This window comes from Anomaloglossus baeobatrachus, chromosome 8 (assembly GCF_048569485.1).
Source record: "Anomaloglossus baeobatrachus isolate aAnoBae1 chromosome 8, aAnoBae1.hap1, whole genome shotgun sequence".
NCBI lineage: Eukaryota > Metazoa > Chordata > Amphibia > Anura > Aromobatidae > Anomaloglossus > Anomaloglossus baeobatrachus.
Window position 1 is genome coordinate 75,277,904 of NC_134360.1, and position 19,710 is coordinate 75,297,613.

Consider the following 19,710-nt stretch of genomic DNA (forward strand, 5'->3'; position numbering starts at 1 on the left):
TTTGTGCGTCACGGGCAAATCGCTGCCCGTGTCGCACAAAGTCGTTTAACCTCCATCACACGTACTTACCTGCTGAGCGACCTCACTGTGGGTGGCGAACATCCTCTTCCTGAAGGGGGAGGGACATTCGGCATCACAGCGACGTCACACAGCCGCCGGCCAATAGAAGTGGAGGGGCAGAGATGAGCGGGACGTGAACATCCCGCCCACCTCCTTCCACATAGCCGGCGGGAGCCGCGGGACGCAGGTAAGCTGTGTTCATCGTTCCCGGGGTGTCACACAGTGCAATGTGTGCTACCCCGGGTACGATGAACAACCGGCGCAAAGTAAAATAAATGATTTTTTAAAAATAAAACGACGAGTACACGATACACGATTTGTCACCGATTTGCGATCGCTCGTAGGTGTCACACGGGACGACGTTACCAACGAAGCCGGATGTGCGTCACGAAAACCGTGACCCCGACGACCTATCGCACGATAGATCGCCTCGTGTGACGCCCGCATTACCCTTGCACTACACAGGCAACTCTTGCGCCAATCTTGAAAACAGGAGGAACAAAGGGACCTGAGTGGAAGAAGCAGTAAGAGGCAAATGGAGCCCACCAGGTTGGGTGACTATACGAGAAATTTATAGTCACTTTTCAGTGCCGGAGTGGAGGATCCCAATAAGTATCATTTTAGGGAATTCTAAATGAGTGCACTCGCCACATGTATCATGGAGGCCGAGTGATTGGTATCCTTTGTATGAAGTTGGGGTCATGCAGAGATACATTCGGATCCCACAGAAGTCAAAATACAGCAGTATCCGCCAGGTCTCAGGCGTTTGTAAGACACGATGCACACATTTTTATGGTGATCCTAATCATGTCTCAACAGTGAAATACTATAAAACATTAATAATAGATCTGACACCATAAAAAGGTTGTATGAGGACAGTCTGGCACTTACAGACACTCATGACGTTTTCTGCCATGTTATAAGTCTCTGTTCATGCCAAGATCTGCCGGTTTTATAATACTGTTGGTAAGCACCGGCCTATCCAGGTCACTGCCATATCAGAAATTTTCCCTCAGCTTGTGGCTGATCCAATTCCATGTGTTTGACCTAGATTTAGAAGCAGCGGCGGCGTTTCCAGGTAAGAAAATGTGAACTGCAAAGAGCGAGGTATGCAGGGCATGGTAATCTTGGGTAATACTGCGCTAGCCATCCTGCGCAGCACACTTAGCAGCTCGGTTCTGCTCTATGATGGGCTTGTAGCTGAACAGATGGCTGAGTCTCGGCAAGAACTACTTAATCCAATGGATTAGCCGCCATTGCTCTGTCTCTAAATAACTGGACAAATTCTATTAAGAATATAAACAGCAATCTGCAGCTAAAAAGTCTGCAAATACATACCTTATGTATATAGTAAAAAATGGTAAATTCACTCTTAGGGGCACTTTGCACACTACGACATCGCAGGTGCGATGTCGGAGGGGTCATGTCGAAAGTGACGCACATCCGGCATCGCACTCGACATCGTAGTGTGTAAATTCTAGATGATACGATTAACGAGCGCAAAATCGTCGTAATCGTATCATCGGTGTAGTGTCTGGGAATTCCATAATTATGCGACTGCGACAGGTACGATGTTGTTCCTCGTTCCTGCGGCAGCACACATCGCTGTGTATGAAGTCGCAGCAGCGAGGAACATCTCCTACCTGCGTCCTGCAGCTCACGCCGGCTATGCGGAATGACAGAGGTGGGCGGGATGTTTACGTCCCGCTCATCTCCGCCCCTCCGCTTCTATTGGCCGCCTGCCGTCGCTATGACGCCGCACGCCCCCCCCCTTAATAAGGAGGCGGGTCGCCGGCCAGATCAACGTCGCAAGGCAGGTGAGTCCATGTGAAGCTGCCGTAGCGATAATGTTCGCTACGGCTGCTATCACAAGATATCGCTGCTGCGACGGGGGCGGGGACTATCGTGCTCGGCATCGCAAGCATTGGCTTGCGATGTCGTTGTGTGCAAAGTGCCCCTTAGTGTCGAGTTGGACAAGAATAGAACAGTGTCAGACCAGGGCGGCAGATGCCCACCAGTAACTGACTCTGGGGGCCCACTAGTCAACTACATGCAAATATTACATTCACAAATATACCTATGCTTTTATGTAAATTATACACCTGGTAGTTTGTAAGATGAGTGATGAGATGTTTGTTTTGTCTGTACATAGTGTATAGTACCAACTTTTCATCAGTTTTGCGGGTTAAGTGACAAACTACTACAAAGGGGCCCACCGGAGGATTCTCCGGTCCTCCTGTGGGCCAGTCCGAGCCTGCACATAAATGACAATGCAGTCCACTACAGACTCTAGTAATACTCACAGGTGGACAGAGGTATAACCTCTCTGCTGTCTTGAGACTGACAATCCTTACTTATTATGGTCTTTTTAAAGGGAACCTGTCACCAGATTTGGGGACTATAGGCTGGGGCCACCACCAGTGACCCCTTATATACAGTATTCCAGAATGCTGTATATAAGAGCCCAGGCCGCGCTGTATAACGTAAAAATCACTTTTATAATACTCACCTAGGTTGTGGTTTGGTCTGATGGGTGTTGCTGTTCTCCAGTCCGGCACCTCCCCTCTGCTGTGATTGTCGTCTTCCTTTGACCCAGCCCAGTATGCATGACATGCCCTATGTTATCTGCACAAGCTGGCGTTGCGGTCCTGCCCAGGCGTGCTTTGATCTTCCCCGCTCAGGGCAGATCAAAGTATTGTTAGCCCGCATGCACCTTTCCTCGCGCCTGCGCATTACAGTACTTTGATCTGCCCTCAGCAGGGCAGATCAAAGTGCGCCTGCGCAGGACAGCAACGCCAGCTTGTGCAGATAACATAGGACAGGTCATCCATACTGGGCTGGGTCGAAGGAGGATGACAATCGCTGCAAAGAGGTGCCAGACTGGAGAGAGGAGGCGCCGGACTGGAGAGCAGCAACAGCCATCGGATTGAACCTTAGGTGAGTATTATAAATGTTATTTTACATTCTACAGAGCGGCCTGGGCTCTTATATATAGTTTTCTGGAATGCTGTATATAAGCATTTAAGGCTGCTTTCACACATCCGGCTTGAGCTGTGCGGCTCAATCTGGCTGTGCAAGCTATGCAACGGATGCGGTGAAAACACTGCATCCTTTGCATAAGTTTTTCCCTTGCGGCCCGTCCGGTTTTTGCCGCTTGCGGCATGCTACTGAGCATGCGCAGTGGCAAAAACCGCATGCGGCGGCCGGATGCGGTTATTGCCGCATCGCGCCGCATCCGGCCGCCATAGGCATGCATTGAAAAATGCGCCGCATCGGCCGAATGCGGCGCGATGCGTTTTTTTTGCCGCACGAAAAAACATGCCAGGCAACGTTCCATCCGGCCGCCGCATCGGCTAAATCTGCCGCATGCGGCAAAAACCGGACGGAACGCAAGGCCATGCGGCACTAATTAAAGTCTATGCAGGAAAATCGCAACCGGCAGCAGAAAAAAACGGTTGCGATTTTCCTGCAAAGTGCCGGAGTGTGCCGCATTGCAAAAACCGGAGGTGTGAAAGCAGCCCAACCCCCCCCCCCCTTCCTTATCCACAAGACTGTGGGCAGGAGAAGTTGAATGGAGCTCCTGCTGCTCCATTCATTGTCTATGATATTAATGAAGAAAGCAAAGTGCTGCACTCGGCTATTTCTGTCAGTACTATGGACTTTGAATTGGGCAGCAGGACGCCTGTGCAACCAGCAGCTCCTCAACTTCTCCTGACTGGCTGTGGAGGGGGGGAATTATCACCTATACAGTGGATCGGTAATAACTTGTAAAAACTCGTATACCCGGTACTCCTCAGCTTCAGGCCTAGTCTCTATGTGCCACAAAAGACATAGATCTGCCATTGCAGAATGACGCCCTCAGCATTGTCACAGACTGCTGCATTTTACTCAACCTCCCATATTGCGCACAGGCATTCCGAGGGGCCTGTCAGCTACTCAGTACCCCCTTCCTCTGAAGATCTGCGTGTGGCAGACATGGAGCATCGGGCCCAGTCAGCAGCTGCTGTGCTCACAGGGCATGGTCTCTTCTCATCACTGGGTGACGCCCATGAACCAACCCAAGGTTTGCCAGTGTGTTGCAGGACAGGACATGTACAAATATGGAGGTGCCAATTTTTAAAGAAACAGTCCACATTTTTAAATTCAGCTAAGATAGTGACAAACTCAATGAAACCGGGGGAACCATCCACATCTCACTGTACTCACACGCAAATGGAAACCAGGGTCGGGCCGGGCTGCCGGGGAATACTCCTTAGTGGGGCCCTCATGTTTTACATAGGGCCCCAGGCTGGTAACCGAAGGCTGGGCTAGGGCAGGGGCCGCATGATTCTGTGTCACAGTTAACAGACGCGGCTGCGGCTGCTAACTGTGACGTCACGCAGCGCACCCTACACACTCAGCGCAGCTGCTTCCCGCCGAAGAGGATCTGCTATAGAGCCTGGGTTGTAGCTAGATCCCAGTGACTAGAAGGACCTTTCTAGTGGGCGTGATCGGTTTGGTTGGGGGCGTGGTCATATGTCTTCCCATTCACTATATGGTACAAGGGGGAAGTCTCTTCCTAGTATCAGCTATGTTGGCCCCGCCCCTTCGGAGCACATGAAAATGACGTCACCACAGGTCCTTTAGCTCACTGTAATTTAGACTACCATGGAGCGTGCAGGCTGGATGGGAGACAAGCCGAGGGAAGGTAAGAACTGCTCTAATGTGTGTATGTCTGTGTACAGGGTCGGACTGGGGTGTCTGGGTGTGCATGTATGACATGTATGTGCCTGTGTATTAGTGCTTGTCTGTGAGTGGGCCTGACTGCGCTCTGTGCATGGATGACATGTATGTGCCTGTGTATTAGTGCTTGTCTGTGAGTGGGCCTGACTGCGCTCTGTGCATGGATGACATGTATGTGCCTGTGTATTAGTGCTTGTCTATGACTGCGCTCTGTGTGCATGTATGACATGTATGTGCCTGTGTATTAGTGCTTGTCTATGACTGCGCTCTGTGTGCATGTATGACATGTATGTGCCTGTGTAGTAGTGCTTGTCTATGACTGCGCTCTGTGTGCATGTATGACATATATGTGCCTGTGTATTAGTGCTTGTCTATGACTGCGCTCTGTGTGCATGTATGACATGTATGTGCCTGTGTATTAGTGCTTGTCTATGACTGCGCTCTGTGTGCATGTATGACATGTATGTGCCTGTGTATTAGTGCTTGTCTATGACTGCGCTCTGTGTGCATGTATGACATGTATGTGCCTGTGTATTAGTGCTTGTCTATGACTGCGCTCTGTGTGCATGTATGACATGTATGTGCCTGTGTATTAGTGCTTGTCTATGACTGCGCTCTGTGTGCATGTATGACATGTATGTGCCTGTGTATTAGTGCTTGTCTATGACTGCGCTCTGTGTGCATGTATGACATGTATGTGCCTGTGTATTAGTGCTTGTCTATGACTGCGCTCTGTGTGCATGTATGACATGTATGTGCCTGTGTATTAGTGCTTGTCTATGACTGCGCTCTGTGTGCATGCATGACATGTATGTGCCTGTGTATTAGTGCTTGTCTATGACTGCGCTCTGTGTGCATGCATGACATGTATGTGCCTGTGTATTAGTGCTTGTCTATGACTGCGCTCTGTGTGCATGTATGACATGTATGTGCCTGTGTATTAGTGCTTGTCTATGACTGCGCTCTGTGTGCATGTATGACATGTATGTGCCTGTGTATTAGTGCTTGTCTATGACTGCGCTCTGTGTGCATGTATGACATGTATGTGCCTGTGTATTAGTGCTTGTCTATGACTGCGCTCTGTGTGCATGTATGACATGTATGTGCCTGTGTATTAGTGCTTGTCTATGACTGCGCTCTGTGTGCATGTATGACATGTATGTGCCTGTGTATTAGTGCTTGTCTATGACTGCGCTCTGGGTGCATGTATGACATGTATGTGCCTGTGTATTAGTGCTTGTCTATGACTGCGCTCTGGGTGCATGTATGACATGTATGTGCCTGTGTATTAGTGCTTGTCTATGACTGCGCTCTGGGTGCATGCATGACATGTATGTGCCTGTGTATTAGTGCTTGTCTATGACTGCGCTCTGTGTGCATGCATGACATGTATGTGCCTGTGTATTAGTGCTTGTCTATGACTGCGCTCTGTGTGCATGCATGACATGTATGTGCCTGTGTATTAGTGCTTGTCTATGACTGCGCTCTGTGTGCATGCATGACATGTATGTGCCTGTGTATTAGTGCTTGTCTATGACTGCGCTCTGTGTGCATGTATGACATGTATGTGCCTGTGTATTAGTGCTTGTCTATGACTGCGCTCTGTGTGCATGTATGACATGTATGTGCCTGTGTATTAGTGCTTGTCTATGACTGCGCTCTGTGTGCATGTATGACATGTATGTGCCTGTGTATTAGTGCTTGTCTATGACTGCGCTCTGTGTGCATGTATGACATGTATGTGCCTGTGTATTAGTGCTTGTCTATGACTGCGCTCTGTGTGCATGTATGACATGTATGTGCCTGTGTATTAGTGCTTGTCTATGACTGCGCTCTGTGTGCATGTATGACATGTATGTGCCTGTGTATTAGTGCTTGTCTATGACTGCGCTCTGTGTGCATGTATGACATGTATGTGCCTGTGTATTAGTGCTTGTCTATGACTGCGCTCTGTGTGCATGTATGACATGTATGTGCCTGTGTATTAGTGCTTGTCTATGACTGCGCTCTGTGTGCATGTATGACATGTATGTGCCTGTGTATTAGTGCTTGTCTATGACTGCGCTCTGTGTGCATGTATGACATGTATGTGCCTGTGTATTAGTGCTTGTCTATGACTGCGCTCTGTGTGCATGAATGACAAAAAAGCAAAATGTGATGACCAGCTGAAAATACCTAAGGCTACTTTCACACATCCGGTTTGAGCCCTGCGGCTCAATCCGGCTGTGAAAACTATGCAACGGATGCGGTGAAAACACCGCATCCTTTGCATCAGTTTTTACATGCGGCCGGTCCGGTTTTTTCCGGTTGCGGCATGCTACTGAGCATGCGCAGTGGAAAATACCGCATGCGGCGACCGGATGCGGTTTTTTCCGCATCGCGCCGCATCCGGCCTCCATAGGGATGCATTGAAAAATGCGCCGCAGCGGCCGGATGCGGCGCGATGCGGTGTTTTTTGCCGGAGCAAAAAACGTTGCAGGGTACGTTCGATCCGGCCGCCGCATCGGCTAAATCTGCCGCATGCGGCAAAAACCGGACCGAACGCAAGCCCCTACGGCACAATGCGGCACTAATGTAAGTCAATGCAAAAAAACCCGCAATCGGCGTTACAAAAGCCGGTTGCGGTTTTTCTGCAGAACGCCGTATTGTGCCGCAGAGCAAAAGTCCGGATGTGTGAAAGTACCCTTAGCCATACTAAAAGTCGCTCTTCATGCTGGTGAGTGACCAAGTGGAGGGAAAGAAAAAAGCGCAAGCATATGTATATATAGAGCACGCCACTAATAAATGACAATGAAAAAACTTTACTAAACATCACACGTTACAGGTATACAAATAAAACTATTTAAAACCACGGGGTATGAAACCCCAATAAGACCATCAGTCACCCAGCCACAATATAAACAATGTGAAAAGCTGGAACCCCAGAAAAGTCAATAATGCTGCACAATAAACAATGCAAATATAAAGGCCTCAATAGTGCGAGGTAAGTACAAATAATCATGACTACAAAATCAGATCTGTTACACCCAAAATCCACATGATATGGAATGTTAACTAACATAAGCAAGGGTCACATAGAGGATGAACTGCCCTATGGTACCTCAAGGTGTATATGGAGTCCAGCTGGTCCCCAGATAACAATGGCTGGGGCTAACCCCACACGTATTGTTTATTGTGCAGCATTATTGACTTTTCTGGGGTTCCAGTTTTTCACATTGCTTATATTGTGGCTGAGTGACTGATGGTCTTATTGGGGGGTTTCATACCCCGTGATTTTATATGATTTTATTTGTATACTTGTAACGTGTGTGTCATGATCCACGTCCGGTATTTTCCGCTCCAGAGTTTCCCAGACCCGGCCTGGTCACATCAGAGGGATAACTCCCATCAGCCTCGTTCTGGTTTAACCCCTTCACCCCCGGCCACTAAAACACCCTAATGACCGGGCCATTTTTTGCAATTCTGACCAGTGTCACTTTGACAGGTTATAACTCTGGAACGCTTCAACGGATCCTGGCGATTCTGAGATTGTTTTTTCGTGACATATTGTACTTCATGTCAGTGGTAAATTTAAACCGATAATTTTTGCGTTTATTTGTGAAAATTTAGGAAATTTTGCAAACATTTTGAAAATTTCACAATTTTCAAACTTTGAAAATTTATGCCCATAAATCTGAGAGATATGTCACACATAATAGTTACTAAATAACATTTCCCACTTGTCTACTTTACATCAGCGCAATTTTCGAAACAAATTTTTTTTTCGTTAGGAAGTTAGAAGGGGTCAAAAGGTCATCAGCGATTTCTCATTTTTCCAACAAAATTTAGAAAATAATTATTTTTTTTTAGGGACCACATCACATTTGAAGTGACTTTGAGAGACCTAGGTGACAGAAAATACCCAAAAGTGACCCCATTCTAAAAACTGCACCCCTCACTCTGCTCAAAACCACATCCAAAACGTTTATTAATCCTTTAGGTGCTTCACAGGAACCAAAGCAATGTGAAAGGAAAAAATGAAAATTTTACTTTTTAACACAAAAATGTGACTTTAGCCATAAAATTTTCCTTTTCACAAGGGAGAAAAGAGAAAGTGCACCCTACAATTTATTGTGCATTTTCTCCTGAGTACGCTGATACCCCATATGTGGTAAAAATCAAATTGTTTGGGCGCACGGCAGAGCTCGGAAGGGAAGGAGCGCCATTTGAATTTTTGAGTGCAAAATTAGCTGCACTCATTAGCGGACGCCATGTCGGGTTTGAAGACCCCCTGAGGTGCCTAAACAATGGAGCTCCCCCACAAATGACCCCATTTTGGAAACTAGAGCCCTCAAATATTTTTTCTACATGTTTGGTGAGCACTTTGAACACCTGGGGGCTTCACAGAAGTTTATAACGTTGAGCTATGAAAAGAAAAAAAAAAAAAACTTTTTACCACAAAACTGTTGCTTCAACTAGGTAGCTTTTTTTTCACAAGGGTATCAGCAAAAAATTCACCATAAAATTTATAGTGCATTTTTTCCTGAGTACGCAGATACCTCATATGTGGTGGAAAGTAATTGTTTGGGCGCATGGCGGGCTCAGAAGAGAAGGAGCGCCATTTGACAGCAAAATTGGTTGGAATCATTAGCGGACGCCATGTCACGTTTTGGAGACCCCCTATGGTGCCTAAACAGTGGAGCTCCCCCACAAATTACCCCATTTCGGAACTAGACCCCTCAAGGAATTTATCTAGATGTTTGGTGAGCCCCTTATACCCGCAGGGGCTCCACAGAAGTTGATAACGTTGAACCGTGAAAATTATTATTTTTTTTTAACCACAAAATTTTTGTATCAACCAGGTAGCTTTTTTTTTTTTTTTTTTTTACAAATGGTATCAGGAAAAAATGTACCATAAAGCATATTGTGCAATTTTTCCTGAGTACGCAGATACCTCATATGTGGTGGAAAGTAATTGTTTGGGCACATGGTGGGGTTCAGAAGAGGAGGAATGCCATTTGACTTTTCAAACGCACAGACGCAGTGCACTGATCGGCCGCTGCAGGACGCACGGTCGGATGAGATACAAAAAGCGTCGTGAATACGGAAAAAAGTCACGCCAAAAATTGAGCAGGGATGCCGATCCGTTATGTGCATCCCTGTTCAGCGCTCGGCGGGACGCACGGACGGATGTGATACAAAAAGCATCGCGAATACGGAAAAAAGTCACGCCAAAAACTGACCACAGATGCAGATCCGTTATCTGCATTCCTGATCAGCGCTTGGCGGGACGCACGGACGGATGAGGTGTAAAAATGGACAGGATACAAGAGAAAAAAAAAAAGTTATACTCACAGTACCAAGAGGATCACTGACCAGAAGAGCTGCAGAGGAACAAGAAGGCAGTGAGATGGACAGCTTTACACCAGCAGCAGGCAGGACGTTGGACAGATCAGCAGAAGGACCCAGCGATGGAGGCAGATGTGATCCGGCCAGTGAAGACCTCGGACGACCCGTGAAGGCAGGTAAGAGGACGTCGGTGGGGGGGAGGGGGGGGCGCAGAGGGGGAGCAGAGGGGGTGGAGAAGCAAAGGCAGAAGGAAGGAACCTTGGAAGCAGAATAGAGATGACAGAGGAGGCAGGCAGATCGCGTGGGTAGCAGATCGGGATGCCGGGGGGCAGATCGGGGCGTAGGGGGGCAGATCGGGGGGGGGCACGGGCAGGGGCCTTCACGGGAGTGCGCAGGGAGCGGAATACTTACCATTGGAGCAGGAGCGGCGGTGACATCAGAGGCGGCTGCAGCAGCAGCGGTGGCGTGGTACCAAAAGTACCAGCCACTCCACGCTGCAGACATGTTGGGGGGAGGGTCCCCAGACCAGGACAGGCCTGGGGAGGGCGGCCACCCGCAGATCAGACCGCCCCACTGCACACTGATTGGAGCCTTTGCTCGTCATAGCACGATCGCTCCAATCAGTGCTGCAGGGGCTGGGGGCGACATGTTAGAGATCCGGCTATGATCTGCTGTAGCTGCTACAATAGATCATAGCAGGATCTCACAGTATCGCACTAATTCGGGCATTATTTTTGCCGAACGATGTGGTTGGCGGTTCAGATTTGAACAGCCAATCACATCGATCGCCTATGGGGGGTGGCGATGCCACCCCCCCTGGGGTCAGGCAAAGGTCCCCTGCTGTAAGAAACAGCAGGGGACATCATTTGAAAGCAGTTGCTATGGCCACGGCAATCAAATGAAGTTTAGGCCGTAAAATTACGTCCCTGGTTGTTAAGTCACGTTAAAATAGGACGTCATTTTACTGCCCGCGGTCGTGAAAGGGTTAAGGAGACACTATATCTGGTCGCTGCCACTGCATTCCTGTGCTGGTTATAGTTTTGCTCTGCAGCCTGTGATTGGCTCTGGTGAGATTTCCTGTTTGATCTGACTCCTTGTTACCGTGCCCTAAACTGTACCCTCCCCCGTTTGTCTGCCTGTCCCAGTCTCTGACTTCCTGCTCGGTCACTATGTGGTCTAGTCACAGTGTGGCGGTATTTCTCCATTGTATGTGGTTGCATTCAGTCACTATGTGGTGGTAATATGTGGTCTGGTCACGGCGGTATTTCTCCCTTGTATGTAGTGTTGTTGGTTTTGGTATAGTGGATTGTGTTGTGTAGGAGGTCACTTTTTCCCTCCATCAATAAGGAAAGATTATTTCCAATACAGATTTATATACTAGGACATTTAACCCCTCCCTGTCCTGTGATTATTACACTGCAGCAAATATGCACTTACAGAGGTTCTCCGGTGAAAACAAATAATCGCCTCTTCTACAGCCAGGTGCACACATTGAGTATTTGGTAACAATTTTACCTCAGTATTTGTAGCCAAAACCAGGAGTGGTAAAATCATAGTAAAAGTCTAATAGAAACACGGGCACCACTTCTGTATTTATCACCCACTCCTGGTTTTGGCTACAAATACTGATGTAACATACTGAACGTGTGAACATGGCCTAAGGATAGGGATAACTTATTCATCAGAATACTGGGACCAGCACTGATCGGCAAAATGTGCAACTTTTACTCCCCATTACTCTGGAGCTCATGTACGATTGACCCCTGATCCATTCATTCCCTCAGTGGCTGCCGTGTGCTGTGCTTGGCGTTTGACCGCCCCATTTGGATGAATGGAGCTGCAGTCACACATCCTAGCTGCCGCTGCATTATATAATGGGGATAGAAGGGCCATGTCAGGGATAAAAGTTCCCAATCTTCCGATTGGTGCGGTTTCCACTCGTCTGGTTCAACCAATCAATAAATTATCACCAACCTAACCTGTGGATCGGTGATCACTTGTCACCAAAGACCCTCTACTGCAAACTACTGTAATTATACATCAGTTATGGTGCACAGGAGATGTGCAGGAGCCGCCTGTGCTTTACAGTCATTTCTCCAGTATAAGGCTGCGTGCCCACCATCAGTGTTTGCAGCGTTTTGGACGCAGCATGCTTCAGCTGCGTCCAAAACGCAGTACAGTACAAGCACAGTGGATGGGATTTCTAGAAATCCGGTACCCACTGTGCTTGTTTTTTTTCCACAGCAAACACTGACCTGCGGTAAGTCTTTCCAGACCGCATCATGTCAATTCTTTGCTGCGGAATTCCATGCGTCCTCTGTAGGGAGAACAGAAGCAAGAGACTGCAGCGCACAAACCCTGATCGTAGGTACAAGCAGCTGCGGTCTCCTGCATTCACCTGCGGAGGAGACTTGCAGACCCACAGGTCAGGACTCAGTGTCTCAGGTCTCTTTCACACGTTCGTGAAAATCACGCACGTTTTTCACGGACGTGTCAAAGGTGCGTATTGCCCTGCGTGAGCTGTGTTTATGGCACACGGAGAACGGGAACTTTCTGCTCACCTGTCCCTGGCATCGCTGTCCGTGGTGCTGATCTTCGGTCTCCGGTCCTGCCGACTCCCCGCTGCTGCAGCTTCCGGCCGCAGTGAAGTGAATATGCAATGAGCATAATGAGCGGCGGTCGGAAGCAAGTGACAGCAGCGGCAGAGACAGGAGGGCTGGAGAAGGGGAGTAAAGTTTTTGGTTTTTTTTTCCTCAGACACGTGTGTTTTCTCCGGCGCATGTCACACGGAACACCTCCAGCTGGCATTAACCCACATTGGGTGGGATGAGAATGCAGGGAAAGGGACTGTTTCTCCTGTTAGGAGTCAGTTAAGTAGAGACCTTGAGCAAGAGGACATGTCTTTTGGGTGTGTGTGTTGTATTCGAGGGAGCAAGATCAGAGAGGAACCATACATGGCAACAGAGATCCAGCACATGGGCAGGTGGATGAAGCCTGCGAGTGACAGACTTGGAAGGGAAGTGAGTCCAGTGTTAGCCAGACATGGGGGACCTTAGAGAGGAGAATTTTTACCTTGGTGACCAAAATTTTCAATTTTCGTCTCATCTGACCACAGCACCTTCTGGCCTCTCTTCTATAAAGCCAGCTCTATGGAGTGTACAGCTTATTATGATCGTATGGACAGATACTTCAGTCTCTGCTTAGGAACTCCACAGCTCCTTCAGGCTTACCTTTGGTCTCTGTTCAGCTACTCTGACTAATGCCCTCCTTGTTCAGACTGAGAGTTTTGGTGGGCGGCCCTCTCTGGGCAGGTTTGTTGTGGTACCATGGTCTTTCCATTTGATGATAATGGAATTGATGGTTCTGTGGGACATCAGATATTGTAATATTTTTTTAGTCCCCAACCCTGACTAATACGTCTCAATCTCCTTGGTCTTCATGGTGTTGTTTGGAGATCTCTTTGGTCTTCATGGTGTTGTTTGGAGATCTCTTTGGTCTTCATGGTGTTGTTTGGAGATCTCTTTGGTCTTCATGGTGTTGTTTGGAGATCTCTTTGGTCTTCATGGTGTTGTTTGGAGATCTCTTTGGTCTTCATGGTGTTGTTTGGAGATCTCTTTGGTCTTCATGGTGTTGTTTGGAGATCTCATTGGTCTTCATGGTGTTGTTTGGAGATCTCATTGGTCTTCATGGTGTTGTTTGGAGATCTCATTGGTCTTCATGGTGTTGTTTGGAGATCTCATTGGTCTTCATCGTGTTGTTTGGAGATCTCCTTGGTCTTCATAGTGTTGTTTGGAGATCTCCTTGGTCTTCATAGTGTTGTTTGGAGATCTCCTTGGTCTTCATCGTGTTGTTTGGAGATCTCCTTGGTCTTCATCGTGTTGTTTGGAGATCTCTTTGGTCTTCATCGTGTTGTTTGGAGATCTCTTTGGTCTTCATCGTGTTGTTTGGAGATCTCTTTGGTCTTCATGGTGTTGTTTGGAGATCTCCTTGGTCTTCATCGTGTTGTTTGGAGATCTCCTTGGTCTTCATCGTGTTGTTTGGAGATCTCCTTGGTCTTCATCGTGTTGTTTGGAGATCTCCTTGGTCTTCATCGTGTTGTTTGGAGATCTCCTTGGTCTTCATCGTGTTGTTTGGAGATCTCCTTGGTCTTCATCGTGTTGTTTGGAGATCTCCTTGGTCTTCATCGTGTTGTTTGGAGATCTCCTTGGTCTTCATCGTGTTGTTTGGAGATCTCCTTGGTCTTCATCGTGTTGTTTGGAGATCTCCTTGGTCTTCATCGTGTGGTTTGGTTAGGCTGGTTTCACACTACGTCTTTTTAACATCCGTCCATAACGTTTTTTTAGCGGAAGTACGGATCCTGCTTTTACAGCAAATAACGTATGCAAACGCATCTGTTATTTTGCAGGATCCTGCACTGGATGTTTAGGGGCGGGCATTGGAGTCATGTGATCGGGAGTGAGGGGAACTAGACTGGGAGGAGGCTTCTGACAGCTGCAGACGCTGGTAACCAAGGTAAACATCGGCCTTGGATACCCGATATTTATCTTGGTTACGAGTGTCTGCAGCTGCTAGGAGCAGGGCTGCCTGCACGCGTAACCAACGTAAACATCGGGTAACTAAGAGAAGTGGTTACGCGATATTTACCTTGGTTACGAGTGTCCGCAGCTCTCAGGTGGGAGAGAGAGGGAGGAGAGGAAGGGGGAAAGACATAGATAGAGAGAGAGAGGGTGAGGGAGGGAGTAGAGAGATAGACAGATCACGCGAGACTGGTTCTGGGCATGCTCAGTACTTTCTGGGCATGCTCAGTACAAAAGCAGGATCCTGTCTATCAGCACGCCACGGTTCACCTGCGTTTGCGTGCTGTTTAGTCAGGATCCGGTGACTTGCAGTATTTTGACGCAGCTCAAAAACGCTACAAGTAGCGTTTTTGAAACATGTTAAAAAACTGCAAGTCACCGGATCCGCACTATAACGCACGCAAACGCAGGTGAACGGATGTTAACGCGAGTCCATTGCAAATGCATTGAAATGAAAACGCATTTGCACTGGATCCGTACTTCCGCTAAAATAACGTTTTCAACGGATGTTAAAAAGACGTAGTGTGAAACCAGCCTAAGTGGTGCCTCCTGCTTAATGTTTCTGCAGCCTCTGACAGACCCCGAGACACTTAGAGGTGGTCTTCTTTTCTCTAAGCATATGACATGATTTTTTTTAGGGGCTTCATAGCATAAGGGTTGAATGCATATACACGGCAATTTTTATGTATTTTATCCCATAAGGTTGTAAATGTAACAAAATAGGTAAACAGCCAAGGCGGTGAATACTTTTTCAAAGCGCTATATATACAGAGAAATGGAAAAAATGTCAGTTCAGGACACAAAAAAAACCCTCACTCAGCTGCACTGATAGGAAAATAAAAATGTCTCAGCTCTCAAAAAATGGCAGACAATTTTTTTTTTCTCTTTCCAATTTCAGATTTTTTTTCCACTACTCAAATGAGAACAAAAAGCAGACAAACTTGATATCGCTGTAATCATACTGACCTGGAGACTTATGATATTAGGTCATTTTTACCACACATTGAACACCATAAAAAAATAGAACCCAACTAACAATGGTGGAATTGTATTTTTTCACCATTTCAATATACTAGGATATTTTTGGGGGATTTTTTCAACCTAGGATATTTTTTGTGCCAAAATCATAGCACACGGATGGGCCATATGCACCTTCAACATGGCCGTGCAAAACATGAACGCTTTTCACGGATGTGTGAAGGGGCCTTAGAGAGTCACCGTGAGAGTGCAGTGACGTGTACTGATTTTGTTTTATCTGTTTCCCATAGGTATGGCCTTTTAAATGAAATGTTGGTTGCTCTGAGCCTCCTGATAAGATCACCCCTTTAAGTACAATATTGCTTGCCTGGGGCATTTACTTCTATATGCTATTACTGGATGTTTTGGTTATGGACATTACTAATGTAATCCGGGTTTTGGGGAGTAGAGGGGGTTGTTGCTGCTTATGAGGTACAGAGTTTGGATCAGAGGACCCAAAACCTCTTTGTGCATCATGGTCTGTACTCGGGGCGGGAATATTGGACATATGAAATCGGCTTTAGGCTTAGGATCACATCACAACCTTCTGAATTCCGTTGATAACAAGATCCTTATCCGTTTTTTTTCAGTGCAGCTCAATCCGGCTCAAAAACCTATGCAACGGATGCGGCAAAAAAAAAAAAAAAAACGGATCCGTTGCATAAGTTTTTCAATGCGGCCCGTCCGTTTTTTGACGGATGCGGCTTGATACTGAGCATGCGCAGTGCAAAAATACGCATCCGGTGGCCGGATGTGATTTTTGCCGCAGGACGCCACAGGACGCCGCATCCGGTGTCCATAGGCTTGCATTGTAAATCGCGCAGATGCGGGTTTTTTTGCCGCACAAAAAAAGGGTGCCAGGCAACGTTCCATCCGGCCGCCGCATAGGCTAAATATGCCGCATCCGTCAAAAAACGGACTCAACGCAAGGCCATGCGGCACAATACGGCACTAATGCATGTCTGTGGAAAAAAAACGCAACTGGCGGCAAAAAAAAAACGGTTGCGTTTTTTCTGCAGAGCGCTGTATTGTGCCGCTCAGCAAAAACCGGATGTGTGAAAGCAGCCTAAGACTATGTTTTCCATTTCGGAAAGTGAAAAAAAAAAAAAAAAAAAAAAAAAAAAAAGCAATTGTGTACATGAGATTGCTGAAATCTCCTAGCTTTTGCTTGTACTGTAAAATCAGCTTTTAATTTGCATAAAACGCATTAAAAAAAAAAAAAAAAAGCTTCCAAGTAACTCAATGTGTGAACTTAGCCTAACTTTGGATCCTACATTTGTTCACCAAAACAGAAGAAGAAATAGGAGAACAGTCAAAACCTCCTCTTTGAAATGTTTCCCCATGTTCGGCCTTCTGGGACCCAGTGACGGAAGAGACTACAGATCCCCCCAACACTAGTGTAGTTGTAACCTAAAGTGGGGGAGTTCAGACAGGAGTTATTTTCTTAGAGAATACCCATTTTTTTTTTTTTTTTTTTTTTTTTGTTTTTAACCCCTTCACCCCCGGCCACTAAAACACCCTAATGACCGGGCCATTTTTTGCAATTCTGACCAGTGTCACTTTGACAGGTTATAACTCTGGAACGCTTCAACGGATCCTGGCGATTCTGAGATTGTTTTTTCGTGACATATTGTACTTCATGTCAGTGGTAAATTAAGGCCGATATTTTTTGCGTTTATTTGTGAAAATTTAGGAAATTTGGCGAAAATTTTGAAAATTTCGCAATTTTCAAACTTTGAAAATTTATGCCCATAAATCTGAGAGATATGTCACACAAAATAGTTACTAAATAACATTTCCCACTTGTCTACTTTACACCAGCGCAATTTTCGAAACAAATTTTTTTTCCGTTAGGAAGTTAGAAGGGGTCAAAGGTCATCAGCAAATTCTCATTTTTCCAACAAAATTTACAAAATAATTTTTTTTAGGGACCACATTACATTTGAGGTGACTTTGAGAGGCCTAGGTGACAGAAAATACCCAAAAGTGACCCCATTCTAAAAACTACACCCCTCACACTGCTCAAAACCACATCCAATAAGTTTATTAACCCTTTAGGTGCTTCACAGGAACCAAAGCAATGGGGAAGGAAAAAATGAAAATTTTACTTTTTAACACAAAAATGTTACTTTAGCCATAAAATTTTCATTTTTACAAGGGAGAAAAGAGAAAGTACACAATACAATTTATTGTGCATGTTCTCCTGAGTACGCTGATACCCCATATGTGGTAAAAATCAATTGTTTGGACACACGGCAGAGCTCGAAAGGGAAGGAGCGCCATTTGAATTTTTGAACGCAAAATTAGCTGCACTCATTAGCGGACGCCATGTCGGGTTTGAAGACCCCCTGAGGTGCCTAACCAATGGAGCTCCCCCACAAGTGACCCCATTTTGGAAACTAGAGCCCTCAAATAATTTTTCTAGATGTTTGGTGAGCACTTTGAACCCCTGGGGGCTTCACAGAAGTTTATAGCGTTGAGCCGTGAAATGAAAAAAAAATTGTTTTACCACAAAACGGTTGCTTCAACCAGGTAGCTTTTTTTTTCACAAGGGTAACAGGAAAAAATGCACCATAAAATGTATTGTGCATTTTCTCCTGAGTACGCAGATACCTCATATGTGGTGGAAATCAAATGTTTGGACGCACAGCAGTGCTCGGAAGGCAAGGAGCGCCATTTGAATTTTTGAGTGCAAAATTAGCTGCACTCATTAGCGGACGCCATGTGGGGTATGAAGACCCCCTGAGGTGCCTAAACAATGGAGCTCCCCCACAAGTCACCCCATTTTGGAAACTAGAGCCCTCAAATAATTTTTCTAGATGTTTGGTGAGCACTTTGAACACCTGGGGGCTTCACAGAAGTTTATAGCATTGAGCCGTGAAAAGAAAAATTATTTTTTTTACCACAAAACGGTTGCTTCAACTAGGTAGCTTTTTTTTTTCACAAGGGTAACAGGAAAAAATGCACCATAAAACGTATTGTGCAATTTCTCCTGAGTACGCAGATACCTCATATGTGGTGGAAAGTAATTGTTTGAGCGCATGGCAGGGCTCAGAAGAGAAGGAGCGCCATTTGACTTTTCAAAACGCACAGACGCAGTGCACTGATCGGCCGCTGCAGGACGCACGGTCGGATGCGATAAAAAAAAGCGTCGGGGATACGTAAAAAAAAAAGTCACGCCAAAAATTGACCATGGATGCAGATACGTTATGTGCATCCCTGATCAGCGCTTGGCGGGACGCACGGACGGATGTGATACAAAAAGCGTCGTAAATATGGAAAAAAGTGACGCCAAAAACTGACCACGGATGCAGATCCGTTATCTGCATCCCTGATCAGCGCTTGGCGGGACGCACGGACGGATGCGATACAAAAAGCGTCGTGAATACGGAAAAAAGTCACGCCAAAAATTGAGCAGGGATGCCGATCCATTATCTGCATCCCTGATCAGCGCTTGGCAGGACGCACGGACGGATGAGGTGTAAAAATGGACAGGGGATACGGAAAAAAAAAAAAAAAGTTATACTCACAGTACCCAGAGGACTAGCAGGAGGATCACTGACCAGAAGAGCTGCAGAGGAACAGATGGCAGAGAGATGGACAGCTTTACAGGAGCAGCAGGCAGATCAGCAGAATGCCCAGGAAGGACCCAGCGATGGACGCAGATGTGATCAGGCCGGTGAAGACAGGTAAGAGGACGTCGGGGGAGAGCAGAGGGGGAGAGGGGGGGGTGAGAGCAGAGGGGGGTTGAGAGCAGAGGGGGGGAGAGCAGAGGGGGAGGGGGGAGAGCAGAGGGGGAGACCGGAGAGGGAGCTGCAGAAGCAGAATAGAGATAATGGGGGAGGCAGTCAAATCGCGGGGGGCGGATCGGGATGTGGGGGGGGGGGCACGGCAGGGGCTATCACGGCAGCGCGCAGGGGCACCACGGGAGCGCGCACGGGCTGCAAAGTGAGCACAGTACTCACGTGCAGCAGCAGCAGATCGCAGATCGCAACAGGGAAGCACA

At 47.0% G+C, this 19,710-nt stretch overlaps 1 protein-coding gene and 1 long non-coding RNA gene across 2 annotated transcripts in view; one reads left to right on the top strand and one right to left on the bottom strand.

The window, feature by feature from the left end:
* Positions 1-4,390, bottom strand: part of LOC142249861 (uncharacterized) — a 63,048-nt gene extending 58,658 nt beyond the window's left edge. Inside the window, exon 1 of the long non-coding RNA XR_012725101.1 lies at positions 4,267-4,390. This is a non-coding gene — a long non-coding RNA (uncharacterized LOC142249861). The remainder of the gene's footprint in view (positions 1-4,266) is intronic.
* The window catches only part of TEF (TEF transcription factor, PAR bZIP family member), a 63,830-nt gene that overhangs the window by 2,704 nt on the left and 41,416 nt on the right, over positions 1-19,710 (top strand). The window lies entirely within an intron of this gene.